A 20,872-nucleotide genomic window follows, 5' to 3' on the forward strand; every position below is an offset into this window, starting at 1 on the left:
ATCTTAATGATCAGAGCATACCACGTTGGCATGTGTTCATATATTTGGTCTCCGTCAGTGTGGGTGGCCTAAAGTCTCTCCTGGTGGCTGTTGCTATGCAGCTAACCAGGATCTTCTAGTCCACAAGCAGGAGCCAAATAGCTCCCAGCTCCCCTGCCACTTTGCACTCTGCCCGCTCATGTTTGCAGCTAATTCAGGGTGAGAAACCCTCTTCTCAAGTTCTCAATATGGCTAAACCGTGGAGCAAGTATTTTATCGAGCTGCGTGATTGGCGCACTCGCCCTTACACCTTCCAAATCTTCCTTGCTAAACGTATTTGCTTCTCACCTTCCAGACTTAACCTAATTTTCCCAAAATTGCATTGCATACCCACTTTTGCAGTGTTTTGAGGACACTATGCACTTCAAATCGTAGAAGTAATAAAGCAATGCCAAACTAATAAATTGATACTGTTAAACCCAGCAATATAATACTTGTTCCCCTCCCAAGCAAACGTAGCACCTTATCCTTTGTTTTTATTCTTTATATGTTGGGTGTACATGTGCAAAATATAAAGATACATTCTTATGCTTGCATTATTTTCCGGTCTGGACGTTTTATACCTTCTACTGGCACCATCCAGGGAAGTAAGCCATATACCCCATGCTGGACGTCGTGCCCCACTTATAATTAATAACCTGCCAAAGTTGTTAATGCCCTTGACGCAAGTTGCGCCAACAATTCACTACACATATTAGACAAATCCGCAATACCATAAAGAAAGGCCGGGAAACATTGACTCACATTTAGAAAACGTCAGCCGGTCAATACAAATGTCATGCATCGTCCCTCCATCGTGTTCTCGCGCCAAGTTCCCTTTACATACCCACACAAAAGCCGTCTTTTTGACTTACTGCACAAAAACCCAGACTCGTTAGAGTGGAAAAGGTCGCTTTAATGTGACAGGTCAAAGCTTACAAATAAACGCTTACCTGGCTCCCTGGCCTTACAAACTAACAAACTATTAAAACAACCAAACAACAATTACAATTTTCATTTTCCCAACAATTAAATATTTAAATAAATAAAGAAATCAACTTCCTCCCTAAACATTCCTTGGTCCCAACAGTCTCCTTACCACTTCTCAAGGCGTCCCATTTTTCCCCTGGGGCCATGCCCCTTCAGGTTCAATACCTGCTCCCCCGGGGGAGCCCGCTTGTGCAAACAGCACCACCCCATCCTTTCCCGCGCCATTCCCCCATTGTGTTTCCCTCCCCCCACATCAAAAGGGGCCATGCCCCCCCACCACAACAATTTCCCAGACCCATCCAGACTCCCCTCTACACCAAACTCCTCTTTCCTATGAACTGCCGCCAGTCTGACCTGCCACATCAGCAACGAATAATATACATCACACAAATCTAATGCCCCAACCTGTCACATAAAACTACCAAAACACTACCAACTGAAAACGTTACCAAAAAGCCCCCTAGCAACTTTTTACAGAAAATTTTGATCCTAAAGAACACAAAATTAAGAGATGGTACGCCCCCCTCCCATAAAACTTGACCCTGACACCATAACCCAAGAACAAAGGGGGCGGGCGGACGGTTCAAACCAAAGTCCCCAACCGTCGCCTGCTTCCCGAACCTTCCATGACCCTTAAATACTCCTGATGACGCTCTGCACGTGGCACCTCGCTGGCCTGTGCAGCGTCAAAATAACCCCGGGGGGAAACGCTTCGCGTTCCCTCACAGGGCCCCCTTTCTGACAACCGTTAAACAAAAATAGCTATCCCTCAACAGAAAAAGGTATCAGGGACACTCTTTTTAAACCGGCAGGTCCTGATACCCCCGCTCTTAGCACTTGAAATTCAACAGTCTGAAAGGAACTCGGAGTCAGCAGATGTAACGCCACAAGCGAGCACCTGATCAAATCTATCATGCTGCTCGTAACATGTACTCCATACTGTTATCCCCAGAACTCTAGCTGGTATTTATTTTACAAACCTCGAAAAGTTCAAATGCTCTGTTAAATTATCACCCAACTGAAGCTGGAACTCCTATATATCGATCTTAGAAGGAGGAAAGGCTAAGCTGGCCTTGCCCAATTTAACCCGCGCCTGCAGACCACCCTCAGTCTGCAGCAGCAAATGTTCCACCGGCTGACCTATTTTAACATGCACATTTTAATTTTCATTGTAATTGCCCTGTGGTTTGTAGTAAAAACCATGTGCACATTTTAAATGACCTTAAACAAATTCATACCGTGTGGCACAGCTACGCCCCCTATATGACAGGCAACGCAAATGCTGTCACCACATCAGAATAGTGAAAAATTGCAAATGTTTGCAAGCAGAAAAATACAAAGGATCGCTTATCTGAATAACCGTGAAGCACATGGGGTGGCCGCAAAGGGGCTTCAGGCACCAAGGCGTAACAGGGAGGACGGGCTGGCAGAACAGGACGCATTGGGTGAAAACATTGCAAAGATGGTAGAAATGCATGTAGAAAGAGCACTGAAAGGGGTGCATCAGAACTTAATAATGTAAATTCTTGCAGGGACAACTATGGATTGCAAGCAGAGACAAGTGTGGAAGGGAATGCAAGCATAGCGCTGGTGGAACAAAGGAGGGCCCCTACTGGGGGAAACGATACAGCGGCTTGTGGGGGGTGCGTGCAGATGAAGGATGCAGCGGCACCTAGTCAGTTGCTGCAGGAGAGGTGCGCATCTCCTGAACCAAGCAGGGGAGACCACGGGGCAAAGGATGTAGTCTGTCCTCTACCAGTGGGCTTTCCAGGGGAAGCATGGGGGCTCAAAAGGAGGGGCAACTAAGGGGCGGACAGGCAAGGAGACACGCTTGCTTCAGCAGTGGGGGTCAGAAGGGACCCAGGGTGCACACCCATGGCCACGAGGGCAGCGGGCCCAGTCTGGCGCGTACCCTTGGAAGTAAAAGAAAAAATATGGAGCAAGGTGTTTATTGACATGTTTACTTTACTCAAGATGGAGCAGGTAGGGTTGGACATAATGAAAGATACCAAGAAAGAGGATGACGGGAGGGGAAGTGGGAAGAGAGTGAGGAAGGCGAGGAACATTATCAATTGGCTGTATGCCTTCAGGAGGTACACTGCAATAATGGTTGAGAAGTACCCGGTTGATGCTGCTGCGCTAGTAATGTACCAGCAGCGCATCTACGAGGCCCATGAGGAATATGGGCAGGTGCTTGGCTCAAATACGATGAGGCGTCAGGTAAAAGATGCAAATGTTTTCTAGCATGAACTGGGATGACGAGGATGTGTCAGAATACATTCACAAGATGATATCCAGCAATGGGCATAAGAGCATGCCAGTGGGGGAGCAGCAGCCAGTTAGGAGGAAATACCAGAATTGGAGGGGCAGGAGTTATCAGAGTAGCGAAAGAGAAAGGCAGCCTTTTCGGGGCGGGGGTGGTGCCTGGTCTAGGGGCAGCAGATAGGGGAAGGACACCGCCTGGTGGAAATTTGAAAAAGGGAACTGCACTTGGGGAGCCACCTGCAAGTTTGGGCGCGCGTGCAGCACATGCAACGTAGACCACAAGGACGCCCAGTGAGGAAATAAGAAGCAACAGATCCCCAAGAAGAGGGAGCAATCAAAGCAGAAGGGAGGTGAAACCTAGATTGAGTGAAAGCCACAACCCTTATCAAGCTCAAGACACTGCAGCCGCTGCTGATCTCTTATGACAGAGTGGCGGCCGATATATTCTTAAGGGGTTTCTCAGATGGTTTCAAGATACCAAGCTACAATGTTCTCAGCGGGGTGGTCCCAAAAAACCTGAAGCCAGCACCCATTAAACCAGAGATCATAGATTTAAAAATAAAAAAGGAGATAAAGCTAGGTAAGATAGAGGGGCCATTTACAGGGCCCCCGTTCGAGGAATTTGTGGTTTCCCCCCTAGGGGTGGTCCCAAAGAAGGAGATGGGGCAATTCAGATTAATTCGCCATCTCTCCTACACAGGGAGCATCTATAAACAGATAACTAGATCCAGACCACTGTTCAGTGGGGTATACTTCCTTTAATGAGGCACTCGATCTGGTGAAGGAAGAGGGCAGATGATCTCTGTTGGCAAAGGCGGACATTGAGTCTGTATTCCGACTATGGCCAGTCCACCCTGAGAGCTTCAGGTTGCTGGGGTCTAGTTTCAAGACAAGCTCTATTTTGACAAATGAAGGCCGATGGGTTGCGCTATCTTGTGTCACTACTTGCAGCTGTTCAGCACCTTTATGGTGTGGGCAGTGAGGAAAGGATGTGCAAGGGCTAAAGTGTCACACTACCTGGATGATTTTCTGTTTGTAGGGAGGAAAGGTGAAGATGGTTGTTAGTTGGCGCTAAGAACTTTTAAACAACTTGCAGAGCATTGGGCACCACTATGGCTGGACAAAAAACTGTTAGGCCAACCACGAACCTGACATTCCTGGGTATCAAGATTGACAATATCGAGGGGCTCTGCAGTCTCCCATCAGAAAAAGTAAATCAGTTTAGGGAGGCGTTACAAGAGTTGCAGAGGAGAGAGAAAGCAACTTTAATGGAGTTGCAGAAGCGGATGGGGCAGCTCAACTTTGCAGGCAGGTTGATCCCGGCTGGCAGGGTTTTTGCAAGAAGGCTTGCCCAAAACAATGCGGGGTTGGCGCAGGCACATCACCATGTGAGTATGGGGATGGAAGTGAAGAGTGACCTCCAAGTATGGGAGAGCTTCCTGGAATTCTACAATGGGGTGTCGGTATGGAGGAAGCCATCACAGTCTAGCGAGGAGATAGAGCTGTTCACATGTGCTTCAGGAGGTGTGGGATTCAGACCATTTCTGGCAGGAAGCTGGTGCGCGAGTGTTAGGCAGAAACCTGTGCAGTTCCCTTTGGGAACACTGCAAAAGATTTAGGACTACAGGTGTTAGCAGTAAACCCACTTGGTAGCAGTCTGTACCACCCAGATTTACCTGGTAGCTGTGGCTGAGCAGTCAGACTTCCCTCAAGAAGAGTTAGGCAGTATGCAAAGTATACACAATAGGCACTCAGATACAACAATACAAGCAAACACTGAGCAGAGCTTTGGTATCAAAGTATATAATTATTTATTTAAAAACACACTGTTTGAAACACTCCAGCACTCTTATCGTAAAACACTCTAAACACAGTTACTATTATAATATACACAACCCTTATTCCTTATCAGATAAGTCTTAGTTAACACCACTTATTTTCATACAGAGGTGAGTGCTTAACTATAGATGGCACTCCAACAAGTTCATGAAGAAGGGAGGGAAAAAGACAGAATATGGGAAGATACACCACTTTAAGCTTTAGGAACACTATTAGCAAGGCAGAAGAGCAAAAGTCACTTGTGAGCCGAAGTCCATAGGCTGGGCCCACTCTTAGAGAGAGCAGAGCACAAATGCGCCCAAGATCACACAGTTACACTAGGCTTAGAAAGTCTTGCAGAGAGTTCGAAAAGAGTTTAGAGAGGCTCAGAAAAGTTTAGCCAGGGTGTCCCAGGCTAACCCAGGTTCGAAAGCCGGGGGCTAAATCTACCCCGTACAGTCGGTGGCAAGGGAAGCCGGGCGGGACACGGTACCTTAAGTGGGAAGGATCCTCCAGCGGTGGCAGTTGTTCCTGGCAGCGGGTGCAAGTCTCGTCATCGTCCAGGGGAAGAGAAGGTCTAGACTTGGAGGAAAGATGAAGGTTGTTGCACTGCCAGGGAAGAAACCAGCCGCAGAGTTTTCCGGTTAAAGGTATTACCCTTTAATTTGCGGTCGTGGTAAAACGTGGTATCCCGGTTGCCGGCTCCAGGGTCGCAGCAGAAGCCTGCCAATTAAAGCAGATTTTCGTGGTATTTGTGGCAAGGAAATCCTCGGGATCTCCACACGGAGTCAATCGATTCCCCAGCGCAGCCAGGGGTGAATCAGCAGCTCTCCTGTGACAGGCACCGCCGGACAGAGGGAGGAAGAGAAGCAAGTAATGGTGGAGGTTTCCGTGCAGCGCTGCATAATACAAGCCAGAGGTGTGCAGGCAGAGACTCGGTGAGGAGACTGCCCACCCATGGACCGAGACGAGACACAGGTGCCAGGGGCCCCTGCATCCCCAGAACAGCGGAGAAGGCGAGATACCAGGAGAAACGCGGAGAGGATCACAGGGCGGACCTGCCGAGGAGAGGAAACAGTGAAGGATGTCCCCCGCAGAAGGCCGGTCCGGGGGTGCTCCGAGCGGGTCCCGCTGGAAATCGAGGAGTCACGCAGCCCGGGAGCAGCAGCAGCGGCCAGTCGGTACAGTCGTGCTGCAGAAGACGAGGTGAGCCCTGCCTGGATTTACGGTGGGACAACGGGAAAGAGAGGACACCCCTCCTCCGGACCGCGGAAGCAGAGTCCCGGGTCCTGGAGGAGCGGGGGCCTGTGAATGGGCGGCCGCAGCCCTGGAGCCGGGGCTCTAAGGAGCCGAATTTCAGCAACACTGGAGGAGGAGGAGGCCCACGAGCGGGCGACCACAGCCCTGGAGCCGGAGCTCTAAAGCCAAATTACAGCAACACTCAGATGTCGGGGTAATAAGAACACCGCCGTAGGGTGTGGGGGACACGAGCCATAGCACAGCGAGGAACACGGGCACTACTGGCCCTAATTTAAGCAATCAAACCCGCTCAACTAATCTAAGCAATCACATACATGCCAACATTCTGTGACCAAAAATCTGTAGGAATCTTAAAGTTTCAAAAATAGTCAGTCGAGGAGGTAATGATAGGAATAGGGCGCGTCAGCAGCCCATTGTCATTGAATGAGCCCGCCGCCGCGGGTGCATTCAATGACAATGAGGCGCCTGCCACGCCTTCTGCCATCACGCCAGCTCGGGGGAGCCCTTGAAAGACTCACCAGAGTTGACGTGGTGGGGGGGCTAATGGCGCCTTTTGTGAAAGGCACTCGCGGCGGAGGGGCGCCTTTAGCCCACCGCCGTGGACGCCTTTTACATCAAAGGCCTGCATGCTGCGCCTTCTCCCGCTACGCCAGCTCGGGGAAGTCCTTGAAAGACTCCCCCGAGCTGGCGTGGTGGGGGGCTAATGGCGCCTTTGACCAAAAGGCACCCGCGGTGGAGGGGCGCTTTTAGCCCACCGCCGTGGGTGCCTTTGACATTAAAAGCCTGCATGCTGCGCCTTCTCCCGCTACGCCAGCTCGGGGAAGTCCTTGAAAGACTCCCCCGAGCTGGCGTGGTGGGGGGCTAATGGCGCCTTTGACCAAAAGGCACCCGCGGTGGAGGGGCGCTTTTAGCCCACCGCCGTGGGTGCCTTTGACATTAAAAGCCTGCATGCTGCGCCTTCTCCCGCTACGCCAGCTCGGGGAAGTCCTTGAAAAACTCCCCGAGTTGGCGTGGTGGGGGGCTAATGGCGCCTTTTGCCAAAGGCACCCGCAGCGGAAGGGTGCTTTTAGCCCACCGCCGTGGGTGCCTTTGACGTTAACAGCCTGCATGCCGCGCCTTCTCCCGCTACACCAGCTCGGGGAAGTCCTTGAAAGACTCCCCGAGTTGGCGTGGTGGGGGGCTAATGGCGCCTTTTGCCAAAGGCACCCGCGGCGGAAGGGCGCTTTTAGCCCACCGCCGTGGGTGCCTTTGACATTAAAAGCCTGCATGCTGCGCCTTCTCCCGCTACGCCAGCTCGGGGAAGTCCTTGAAAGACTCCCCGAGTTGGCGTGGTGGGGGGCTAATGGCGCCTTTTGTCAAAGGCACCCGCGGCGGAAGGGCGCTTTTAGCCCACCGCCGTGGGTGCCTTTGACATTAAAAGCCTGCATTCCGGGCATTCTCCCGGTGCGCCAGCTCGGGGGAGCCCTTGAAAGACTCCCCGAGCTGGCGTGGTCAAAAAAAAAAAAATGTAAAAAAATTTTTTTTTTTTTTTTTTTTTTTTTACAAAAAAAAATCGGTATTTCATGTCAAAAAATCGGTAGGCGGTAGGACTGCTTAAAAAGCGGTATCCTACCGCCTAAATCGGTAGGGTTGGCAAGTATGCAATCAGATCCGCTCCCATCCAGTATTTGGACATTAAATTGAGAGTTGGAACACAAAGAGACACGGAAGAGGGGGACACTCACAGCCTGCCCTCCCTCTGAGACTGATTCTCCCCCCCCCCCCTAGGAGCCAAGAGTCTTGGAACTCACAGAGGGATGGCCCCCCACCCTTCAAAAAGGGACAATATAATTAAGGTGAGAGGCCGCACAGGGAAGGGGGCCACGAGTGACCCACCCTCCTTGGAGAGAACAGCAGGGGAATCACGGGCCAGGGACGAACAACGGAACTCCTACAGACCTCCTTCTCGCATTCCCCCGGTATATAGAAATCGGGGAGGCATAGGTGTGGCCCGGAATGGGACACCGCCCGGCAGACCACACAGGCCCGCCACTGGCGTAACAGGGCCCCCCGCAGTGTGGGGGGGGGCCGCTAGCACATGTCCTGGGAGGGGGCCCCATTTTTTTTTTTTCAAAATCTTTTTTTTTAACATTTCTTTTTTAAATCACTTTGCCTTCATAAAGAAATTATTTCAGTAACAGAAATAATGTCTTTATGAAGTCAGAGTGACTTCAAAAAGAAACAATCAGCCTCATTACAAGTTTGGCTGTAGCCTTGCCGGTAAAACCGCCAGGCTGCCGCCAAACATGCACTTTTTTCCAGCATCCGCGAACGGGCAATTACCGGGTCATTACGGCCCCGCCGGACCTGGTAATTGCCCATTTGCGGGCGGCGGAAAAAAATGCTCACCATTCCCATTTGATCCCCATAGGGTTCAATGGGAATGAGGAGATCGGATGCACCAGCACCATTCATAATGGTGCCGGTGCACCCGACATGCTCTGCTCACGGGTGCCGGTACGCCCGCCAGGTCAGACCTGGCGGGCGGGAAGGCACCCTCGAGCAGAACTCATAGTTTGCCGGTCTGGTAACAACAGTACCAGCAAGTTGTTACCAGACCAGCAAACTTATACTGAGGCCCAATTTCTTTTTGAAGTAATAGGGCTCCCCTCAACCCTATGACATGTGTGTGAGAGTGTACGGTGAAAGGGTGCACACTTAAATGTATGGGTGGCTGCCTGGGTGTGCCTGCATGGTGAAAGAGTTCACACTTAAATGTAAGGATGGCTGGTGTGCATGTGTGTATATGGTGAATAGTGTTTCTGCTTGTGCTCAGGGGCACAACAAAACCTACATTTCAGGGGGCTGATGCTTCAAATGTTGGGGGAGGCGCTAACTTCACGGGTGGTGGGGGAGGCAAACTTTTTTTGTGTGGGGGCATCTAACTTCTTTACGCATTTTAATGAGACTATTCTAGTGCAGCTTCAATGTTACAAGCAGTTAACTCTCTCCTTTAAGTGTGAAAGCCCCCACTTATGAACTGTTGTGAGAATGAACCGTCTCCTGTTCCCTTTCTACACTTCCAATCACTTCCCTGCTATGAAAGTGCTAAACACACATCACAATTTCAATTGCCTATAAGATTTGGCATTTGAATGCAGGTACTAACTGTGAAATGCTTTACGTTAGTAACTGCTTGGCCCTTGTTAACCCAGGTGCCGTTTAACATTGGTGTCCTGTTCTGTCCGGCAACTGCTCTGAATGTTAGCCAGGTTGAGTCAACATAGCCCAAAATTACTGGGGGCGAGTGCTGCAGCCCAGTCAACTGAATATTGTTAAGACCCTACTTGTGTTTAATGCCTTAATTACTTCTTGGTAATCGTCATTACTCCTAGCCCTATTCTTCCTTGTCCCTGTAATTGTGTATGAGGCAGTACTTGCCTCATACACAAGCACTGGGATGAGGTAGAGGTACATGGCGGTAATGCTTGATTTAGCTACCTGTATCTTCATTACTCCTAATCCCACTCTTTCTCATCCCAGTACTTACCTATGAGGCCAGGAACCTCAAACGTAAGCTCTAGGACAAGGAGGAGGGAAGTGAAGGTAATTCTGGGCCAAGGAGCTGATTTTTGAGGTTGGGGTAGGGCATGGGAGGGAGAAGACATGTGTGGGAGGTGAGATTGTGCAATAAATCATAATGGTTGTCCATGTCCAGACTAAGGAGGCATGATATGTGGTATTAGTGGCTAGAGGGGCATTTTGGTGAAGCCAGTCTAGTTATTCCTCAATTTGGTATGACTTTTTTTAGCTGCGCATTTCTGATAAAGCAGTCCTGCTAAGTGTAATTACCTGGCTAGATTGGCATTTGGGTGCTGCCAGTCTAGCCATTTCTTACTGCAGCATTGTATATTTTTTTGAGCATCTGTGATAAAATGATATGATAGAAGTCTATTATAACACACCTGTACACAAGTGATTCTTGGCGCAACAAGCAATAGAGTGAAGATAGAGGGAGTGACAAGACAAATGATCTTACTAGGCCTTGGGTCACTCAAATCGTTCAAGTGCGAGAATGAGAAATGGAAGGGGAAAGGGAGGGGGGAGTTCAAGGAAGAAGGGCGGGGAAAACAGGGCTGTAATGCTCTGAGTAAGTGCAGCCAGGACAGTGCAGCTCTGGGTAGTGCAAGGAGAACAAGGGACTGTAGGGTTACAGTTAAAGTCCCTAAGTGCGTGGTAGGCCATCGACAGTGCAAGGTGACTGATCAAGAAAGAGCCTGGACTCAGTGAGACTCTGAGGGTAGCCAAGCAACCAGTCGAAACACCAGACAGGTAGGTCAGGTAGGTCAGGTAGGTCAGCCGGGGAGGGAGAGAGCAAAAGCAGAGGAGAAGAGGAAAGTTTTGAGCTGCTTCCGGACATCAGGTGGTCCGCTAAAGTTTGAGAGGGGCAGGGAGGCCATTTCAGAGGGAGGCATCTGCAGAGGAGAGAGATCTACCACCCCCACTCTCTGCCTGAAGAAGCATCTAGCCCTTAGATAGTTGGAGGTAGCCGGTGGAAGGGCTGGAGAAAAAAAGGTATTTTGGAAGAGAGCGTTGGCTGTAGTGTGGGCCCGACCCCAGAAAGCCTTGTGGACAATTCAAAGGGCCTTGAACTTTATTCTTGCAACCACCGAGAGCCAGTGGAGAGATTTCAGGGCTGTAGAGATATGATCCCTAGTCTTGTGGCCAAGGACAAGTCTCGCTGTCCTGTTCTGGATAGGTTGCAGAGGGCGGAGAGTAGAGGAAGGTAGCTTGAGAAAGAGGCTGTTGCGGTAGTCCAGCCTAGAGAGAAACAGGGCTCTGGAGACAGTGACCTTTTGGGGGAAAGTGAGAAAGGGAAGAGTCCCTTTGAGGAGGAGCAGCTGGTAGGTAGTGGGACCTCTTGGCAATGTCCGAGATGCGAGGAGAGAAAGAGATAGTAGAGTTGAAGAATACACAAAAGGTTTTTTGCCTCGCAGGAAGGCGAAGGAAGATGGCCCAAGGTGGGTGGCCAGAGTGAGAGAGGGAAAGCAGGAGCAGGGGTCCCAATGAGAAGGATCTCCATCATAATGGCACTAACGTCGATATCGTTGGAGGTCAACCAATCCTGAATCACGGATAGACAGTTAGGAATGAGCAAGAGATGAGAGGAGCCTGAAGGAAAGCTGAGTGCCGTTCGCATAACACTGAAAGTAAGAGGAGACGGTAGAGATCAGGTGGGCCAAAGGGGCCAAGTAGAGGTTGAAAAACCAGGGTGAAAGGATAGAGCCCTGGGGAATGCCACATGAAGAGAGAGAGAGGCGATGGAAAAAAGGGACCAATTTGGACCTGGGAGGGGCAGTCCAAGAGGAAGGAGGTCAGCCACTCCAGACCCTGATCCGTGATGCCCAGGTTCTCACGTAGTCGATTGATCAGGATGGCGTGGTTGACTGTGTCAAAAGTCGAGGAAAGATCACAGAGGATTAGGACAGAAGGAATGCTGGAATCAAGGTTAGAGAGCAGATCATCACATGTATTCAGGAGAGATGCTTCCGTGCCTCTGGCAGCTCTGGAGCTAGACTTATGGTCCTGGAGACAACCAAGAGATTCAACGTGGAGAGTAAGCTGGGAGATGGCCAGCTTTTTTCCAAGAGTTTTCCCAGGAAAGGTGTGATGAAGATTGGGCGATAGTTTACCGGACAGGTAGGATCGGCAGACTGCTTCTTAAGGAGTGGGTGCACAAGGGAGTGCTTAAGGGGAGAGGGGAACGTTACAGTGGTGAAAGAGTGATTACAGATATTGGCCTAGGTGCAGCGAGGGTGTCAATATGGCCCTTGATGGTTCTGGAGGAGCAGGGGAGCACCTGTTTGGATGACACTTTCAGGGATCAGACTTGTCTAGAAACCTTGTCAGGTGTTGTCAGAGAGAAAGACGAGAAAGGAGGAGGAGAGGTAGAGATGGCTAAAGGGGGGCCGAGAGAGGAAGAGGTAGAGGAAGAGGAGATAGTGGACAGGATGTCCTGAGTTTTAGCTGAGAAGTGAGAGGCCAGAGCCATACAGAGGGCCTGGGAGGGAATCGGAGAGGTGGAGACCGCAACAGGATTGACCAGTTCCATGAAGGTTTTAAAGAGTTTGGCCGCGTTGTTCGAGGCAGCAGAGACCCGGGCTTCAATGTGTGCTCTCTTCTTGATGAGTGTTATTGCTTCGACTGGCATTTTTGTGCATCCAGTCTAGGTCTGTATAAATGTGGCCTGGCATGCTTTACTGTAATTTCATAACGCGTCTACACTGGTCTACATTGTGCAGCCAGTGGGATATGTTTTCAATGTGGCATGGCATTTTTAATAGCAAAGCATTAATGTTCCTGTGCACCGTTGGTGACTTGCATCTATTGGATTGATGTTACCCTACAAAACAATTGCAAACACTCTGGCTTTTTGGCCAATTATTCTCAGAAAGTGTGCTGTATATTGCATTGAAACACATATTTATATCTTTCTCCTAGTACAGTGTGCGGCATACCCTCCAGCAGCACGTTCATGCGTATTGTGCAAGCGTGATAATCTAGGCCAGCCCAGAGTGTGGCACGACTGTGATTTGTTGCCGAGATGGGGGGCCCCCCTCAGCATGGCTCGCAGGGGGCCCCCCACATTTTGTGTTACGCCACTGAGGCCTGCCAGAAAGCATCCTAAGCACAGGCCCAAATGTCAAAATCCAGAGGGAAGCAAGGTAAAACCAATCCACCGACCCCAGCAGACAAAACAAGAACTAAACCTGGTCCATCTCTGGGGAAGAGACAAAGGGAACACAGAAAAGGCTAAAACGCACAAAGGACAAAGAAACGGTCTGGATACAGATCCCCCCCAGGAAGAGATGGCCACGAAAGAAGATTTGAAGTCGTGGTTTGGGGAATTCCAGACACAATTTATGGACTCAATGAATACGCACCTGGAGTCCATGAAAATCGAACTCAATCAGCACTGCAGGAACTGAAGATGGAAGTGGCTGGTCTATGAGAAAGGACAGACACCCTTGAGACGGTAGTGCAAAATATGGAAGAAGAAACGCAACAAGTGGCTGAAACTCAGGAACATCTGGTCCGCCTAACGCTTAACTTGGAACTCCACTGCGAAGATTTGGAAAACAGATCACGAAGATCAAACATAAGAATAAAAAACATGCCAGAGACAGTGGAGGACAAGGATCTTAAAACGGCGGTCCAGCAGGTATTCAAGGATATCCTAGACCAGGAAGAGGAGGAAGAAATCCTGATAGACCAAATCCACAGGGTGGGGCCGAAGAGAACAGCAGCTTAAAGCGCCCGCCAAAGAGACGTATTGGTGGCCCTTACCAGGTACACACAAAAGGAGCAGATCCTCAGGAAAGCAAGAACATTGGAACACATACGAATGAACGGAGAAGCCATCTATCTGTTTCAGGATCTGGCACAGTCAACGCTCAAAAAAAGAAGAGACATGTCCCAGGTAACGAGGGAGCTGGCCTCACGTCAAATCAGTTATAAGTGGACATTCCCCTTCGGACTGCTGTTCACATGGGAGGGGACGCAAAAAAGAATAACATCAAGGGAAGAGGGTCTGAGATTGCTGAACATTCAGGAACAGGAAGATGAGCTACCGCAGTCCAGTGGCACGCACCCCACCGCCAGAAGGAATAAGTGGGAATGGAAATTGACCAACAGACGGGTGAGACGCCCCAGCAGAAAGAGATAACAATCTGGGACGCACCCGGAAAACAGGAGCAGATAGATGACACTGCTGCAACATTATTGACACTCGACTGCTGCGGAAGATCCGAGAGTCCAACCAACAGGTGCCGGGAGGGGAAGGGGGGGATGACCCGGCTGCCACTGAAGTCATGGGGAAGGGTTTAGGATGCCCTTCAAAGTTATCCCTGAGAGTAAGAGAGGGCGTGACGCACAAGGCGAGACGCCTGAGCGACCGTAGGGAATCGTGACATCCTCAGGGTAGTTGGGGGTGGGGAACGTGCCAGTTGGGGGTTGCGCGACACAAAGTTGGGGGAGTGAGAGTTGGGGGCAGGGGATGACTGGAAAAAATTCTGAACATATAAAAGGGAGAAAAGAACCAAGTGAAAGACTTCTTCTACAGAAAAAGGGATGGGGCTAAAAATATTGACATACAATGTTAGGGGCCTAAATCACCCAGTCAAGTGGAAAAAAGTGGAGCAATTCCTCAGGCATGGAGCCTATGATATCGTAATGCTTCAAGAAACACACATAAGAGCACAGGACAAACATAAAATTAGAATTAAAGGGTTCAATTAGATTCAACAGGCGAACGCACAAGAGAAAAAGGCTGGGGTGCTAATAGCGATTCGAGATTCCCTGCATGCGCAAGTAAAGTACACATGGGGGGACAAACAGGGGAGATTCCTGATGGTGACAATAGCAATTGAAGGCAGGCCCCTCACAATAGCCACTGTCTATGCCCCCACCACGGGTCAGGATGGCTTCCTAAGGGATATACTGGACAAATTAGAACACCAAGCCACAGGGGACATTGTGCTGGGAGGCGATTTCAGCATGGCATGGGATCCTTCATTAGCAGATCAGGACCTAAGCAAAAGGATCAGGGTGCCCCGTCAAAGATAGTAAAGCAGAAAATGACATATCTCAGTCTGGCAGACGCATGGCGCAACATGAACGGGAAACAGAAAAAAATACTTCTCGCATGTACACAATACGGCCTCAAGAATAGATTATTAATGGGTCTCGTGGGAATCCTAGGAAAAATAAAACAGACAGAGATCGACCCCATTACAATTTCGAATCACACCCCCTTGTGGAGGTCCATTAACTGGGTTAAAAATTACCACAGCTATGGGCCTGGCGTCTCACAGAGGACATAATTACAGATCAGGTATCGGGACAGATACTCAGAGAACATATCATAGAATATCTGGCAATTAACGACCTTCCGGATACAAATAAGGGAACACTCTGGGATGCCTTGAAGGCGGTAACAAGGGGACACCTAATAGCACTAAAATCTCAGAGAGAGAAGATGAACCACCAATGGGAAAGGAACTAGAGGCAAAAATAGGTGCGTTCCAAGCCGAATTGGTTCAGACCCCATCCAGGAAACTCACGCGATCATTAAGACGCGTCCAAGGGCAATTGGAAGCACTCCGCACTAAAAAGGCGGCGAGGGCACTCCTCCACATAAAACACTGGTACTATATGAAGGCGAATAAAGCCGACAAACTCTTAGCGAGACAATTGAAAGGTAAGCAGCAGGCACAGACAATAAAGGCTTTGAAAGACGAGTCAGGCCAGCTCATAACCCTAACCTCTGACATAGGAGACATATTCCAAAGATTCTATCAGAAACTATACTCTTCAGATCTCCCGAGAAAGGAGCAGCAAGAAGCCTTTCTAGCAGGGGTACAGCTCCCTTTGATAACAGAGGAAGACAAACAAGACAGGGAAATCACAATAGAAGAGGTCCATACCGCAATTCAGTCCCTCCCGAAAAAAAAATAAAGTCCCGGGCCCGGACGGATATACTGCACTATTCTATAAAATCTACAAAGATATTCTGGCACCGCCACTCACAGCCATGTTTAACACGTTTAAGGGGAAGGGAAACGTGAACCAAACCATGAATGAGGCAAAGGTGTTGGTGTTCCATAAAAAGGGGAAAGAGGAACAACTTCCCACCGCATATCGCCCTATAGCTCTAATCAACTTAGATGCAAAGCTATACACTAAAATCTTAGCAGCTAGATTGGCAGCACTCCTTCCAAAATTGATCCATCAAGACCAATCCGGGTTTGTCCCAAATAGATAAACTCATGATAATATACGTAGAGTACTTCAGCTGGTTGAAATAATTGGGATCAAACAGTCACCAGCAGCCCTAGTAGCCCTAGACGTGGAGAAAGCGGTTGATCGAGTAGAATGGTCCTTCCTATTTCGGGTACTCGAGAAAATGGGAATGGGTAAGGGATACATAGATATGATCCGTGCCGTGCCAATTACAACTCCCCGTCCATAAGGATAGCAGTTAACGGAGGCCTATCGGAAATAGTGCGATTGGAAAAGGGGCTACTGGCAAAAATTAGAGAAAGCCCGGATATAAAAGGGATTGAAATGGCGGTACAGGCACACAAAGCTGTAGCGTATGCAGATGACATGCTAGTGTCACCCAGGGAAATCGCTCCCGCATTTAATGGACGTTATAGAAACGTTTGGGGAAATTTCTGGGCTAATAATAAATGGGCCGAAATCTGAAATTCTGATCCTGGCAGGGAAAAAAGAAGAAATCTGAGCAACCGCATCGGCACCTCAACTGAAAATTGCGACCACGGGAATCAAATATCTGGGAATCACGCTCACGGGAAGAATGGAGGAACTGTATGCCCATAACTACCCACAACTCTTAGCTAATAATAAAAAAGACCTACTAAGCTGGAACCCGTTTACAACATCCTGGTGGGGCAGAATTACAGCGGTGAAAATGACAACACTCCCAAAATTAATGTATCTATTCCAAGCCCTTCCGATAAGGCTTCCCCCAGCGTTCTTTAAGTCTCTCACTAAAATGGTTTCAAATTATGTATGGCAGAACAAAACCCCAAGAATCTCAAGCGCGGGCCTGACGGCACACAGAAGGGAGGGGGGGGTGCACCCTACCACATTTTAAGAAATACTATGAAGCCACTCAGCTCTGGGTGCTGAAGGAATGGATTCCGGAAAAGGGGGAAAAATCTGGGAGGCGCAGGATAGGGCAGTAGCAACAACCTCCACCAAACATCTGTTATGGATCAACAAAAGATTCAGACATGTTAATACACACATCAGTGAGATAATGTAAGCTGCATTGGGGGTGTGGGATGACCCTATAAAAAAAAACTTTAACTAAAGACCCAACCCCTTTTATGCCACTGTTTGGAAACCCAGAATTCCCACCAGATATGGAAAGGGGAACATTCTGAAAATGGGAGGAGGCAGGGTGCAAGATGGTAGGAGATATGCATCAAGATCCGCAGATAAGGTCATTTGAGGAGTGCACACTTCTGAACTTAACTTCCAAAGACTGCATAAAAGAAGCTGCGTCAAGGGATTTGACTCCCTTCGAAAACGTATATCATGACACACACAGGTACGCACAAGTTCTTCTCCAATACATACAAATATGCAAATGCGCAAGCAGAACCAGCCACCTGGCAATACATGAAAAGGTGGGAGAAATCCCTGGGATACCCGCTCCCTAGGGAACGATGGGAATACATATGGCGCATGATACCAAAACTGATGAGAGCCATCCAAACTAGAGAAATGTGGGCAAAAGTAATGCTGCAATGGCATTATACCTCGGACAGACTGCACAAGATGTACCCGAACTCCACAGATAGATGCTGGAGGGAATGCGGTGGGAAAGGTGACTGGTGACATATATGGTGGGAATGCCCGAGGCTGAGTCCATTTTGGGAAGAGATAAAAGCCCAAATGAAAGAAAATGTTCCCAGGGATTGAACACTTAGGAGACGAAGTGTGGCTAGGGAGAATATGGGATCCCAGGGATAAACAACTGAATGTCACACAGAAAAGGAACTTCATGGGCCTTTTGATAGGGGCATGGCTGGAAATAGCATATAACTGGAAACAAAAATCCCAACCACCGCAGTGGACTGGACGAGAAGGGTGTGGTCTCATCTGGCCATGGAACTACTAACATACTACATCCAAGGAGCACGCGAAAAGTTCGGAAACGATTGGGGCCTGGTCCTGGAGTACCTCCAATCAGACTATAAAGAACAATGGTGCCCACACAAAATAAGGATATTGGACCTATTTCGGTGAAGGGCATGAGACACTTCCCAGAGAAGACGTGCAAGTCAGACAGTACCCAGTCGGAGAGAAGGGTACATGGGGGATGTTTGATAATGTTTTGTTGTTTAGAAACACTACTTGTGAAAAATAATAAAAATATTTAAAAAAAAACATTTTGTTAGTCTGTAAGGCCATGGGAGCCAGGTAAGCGGTTATTTGTAAGCTTTGGCCTGTCACATTAAAGCAACCTTTTCCACTATAAGCGAGTCTGGGTTTTTGTGCAGTAAGCCAAAAGGCCAAGGAGCAGAAAACCCCACCATTGTGCAACCCAGGAAACGCTGCAGCTGCTAAGTGCCAGGGTGCCTGAGTAAGGCTGCGACTGACAGCACAGTGGACTACTGCGCCTTTTGCAGAGGTCTGTGTGCAACAAGCACATGACTTGTCCTATTCCAGGCTCAGCGGGTCAATGTGCCCAGGCGTGTCAGATGCTGCTGTGTATGCGCACCTTCTGCGGAGATCACAACTTCCCACTCTGGCAAGTAACTCAATGGGACAATGCTGCAGGGTGAGAGATCACAGTGTTACCTGGCAGATACCAGTAATATAAAGAAGCTCAGCAGCTAAAATCACCTGCTGCCGGGATCAGTGCTTAACCTGCAGTTGCCCTACCACTCCCACTATTAGCGGAGCTCTCCACTGCTATACTAAAATGCACAAACAATTCCCTGCTGTCATGCAAGCGACCTTCATGGAGCTACCGACCTTCATGCCCCCCAACCCTTAGCATGATGATTGGCGCCCTATGCCATACTTCTACCCTTCGAACAGCAACCACACTCTGCCGCTCTACAAGCACCCACACTGGCCATCTCACAGGGGTGTCCACGGGAAAAACTGTGAACCAGGTCTGCTGCATATGAGAATTCCTTCATTGCTAAAGAACATAAAGCCCCTTGCTTGTACCAGCGGTCGATGAGGCACCAAAATCAGCCACCATGGAGGAACCGCCTGCCGGCCCTTATGGGGGACCAGACGAGGATCGGTCAGCACTTAGCGTGCCTGACCCTATCACTACATACATGCTGCAGCCTGTATTTCTTGATTCACTGTTGTACCTTTCTGTTGTTGGCCAAGCTGCAAAGAGGATGAGCTCCGGCTTCTTTCATCTGCTTGCTGACAGATTTGATCCATCAGCAGTGATGATTGGATACTGAGGCTTGCGCCTCATTACTCCATACTCTCGGGTTGCGTGTGTAGTCAAGGGGTGGATTTCTTCATGGTCTGTGTGGCCATGTCACAGTAAGTCTAGTTTCACAGGGTTTTTGCTGTGATGGGCCACGGGTAGCAGTCAAAAGGGTTTGCAGTGGTGGCATTGAGTCTTCTGATCAGAAAGTTCGGGTTCTGATCCAGTCCTTGGCAGAAATTCTTTTTTTTAATAATATATGTTATTGATTTCTTCAACAGACACAATTAACATACAAGCCAAGAGACAAGATCATAAAAGTAAACAAAAACAAAACTTGTGCATTCGAAGATTAAATCAATAATTAAGTATGGTCAGAGTCCGACGAGTCCCCTTTTTAGCTGGCTTCATGTGTTCCCAGTGCGCGTTTCCGCCGACTGGTAGAAGCTACAGGGAATCGCACTCCTCCCACTTTCCCCAGATTTTGGAAGCTTTGGTGTGGCACCCCGTGCCTTGTAGATTCTATTTTCCAACATTGCACAAGTGTCCATGTCGTCTGGCCACTTATCCAGTGTCGGGGAGTCCGGAGCACCCAATTTCTGTGCGATGTTGCAGTCCTGCAGCCGTTGCCAGGAGCAGTCCCCTCCCATTTATTTGCAATGTTTTCATCGGGCGTACCTAACAACAAAATTTTGGGGTCTAGTGCGATGCTTCGACCGAGTGCTCTGGACAGCTCTCCACAGCATTCACCCCAGAAAGTCTGGATTCCAGGGCATTCCCAAAGGATGTGTATGAATGTTCCAGTTTCTGTCCCACATTGGAGGCAGTTCGGGTTTGGGGCCTGGCCCCATCTGTATATTATGGTTCTAGGGTAATATATTCTATGTAAGATTTTCAGCTGCACCAGGTGGAGCCTGGAAGAGATTGCAATTTCCCTGGGGTGCATTAGGACTTGGATCCAGTCCTCCGGGTCTATGCCTCCCACGTCTTCCTCCCATTTGGACTTAAGGTGAGGGAGTTCTGGGATGGCAAATGAGGCCATGCCGTTATACAATATAGAGTTGCATTTGGTGGGGATGTATGCCGGGAGTATGTTGCGTTCTATGGGTGTGCTTTCGGGAATGGCAAAGTTCGGCTGAATATGTGGTCGTAGAGTGTGGGGCAACTGAGTATAGTGATATTATTCAGTTGCTGGGATCTGGAACTTCAGTTGCAGAGTGTCGAATTTGCCCGCCCTCTAGGATGTCGCCGATCTTGGTGATACCGGCCTTCTCCCATTTGGACCATGGTTTAAATTTACCCAGCTCTTTCAGGTTACTGTTGTACCACAGAGGTTGTGCAGTAGTGATCTTGCCTTTCCAACCTACAAAAGCATTTGCCAGTCTCTAAACCATGGCAACATGCGCTGCCATTGTTTGTGGGGAGAGTCTTCCCAGGGGCTGATAGAGCAAGTGAAGTGGGTCTGTATCGTGCAGGGCTGCTATTTCGGCCTTTATATGTGGTAGCTCCCGGTCCCCGTGTAGTAGGTCATTGTCCACGGCTAGCTGCGAG

This window comes from Ambystoma mexicanum, chromosome 12, assembly GCF_040938575.1.
Source record: "Ambystoma mexicanum isolate Mex_15411 chromosome 12, UKY_AmexF1_1, whole genome shotgun sequence".
Taxonomy (NCBI): domain Eukaryota; kingdom Metazoa; phylum Chordata; class Amphibia; order Caudata; family Ambystomatidae; genus Ambystoma; species Ambystoma mexicanum.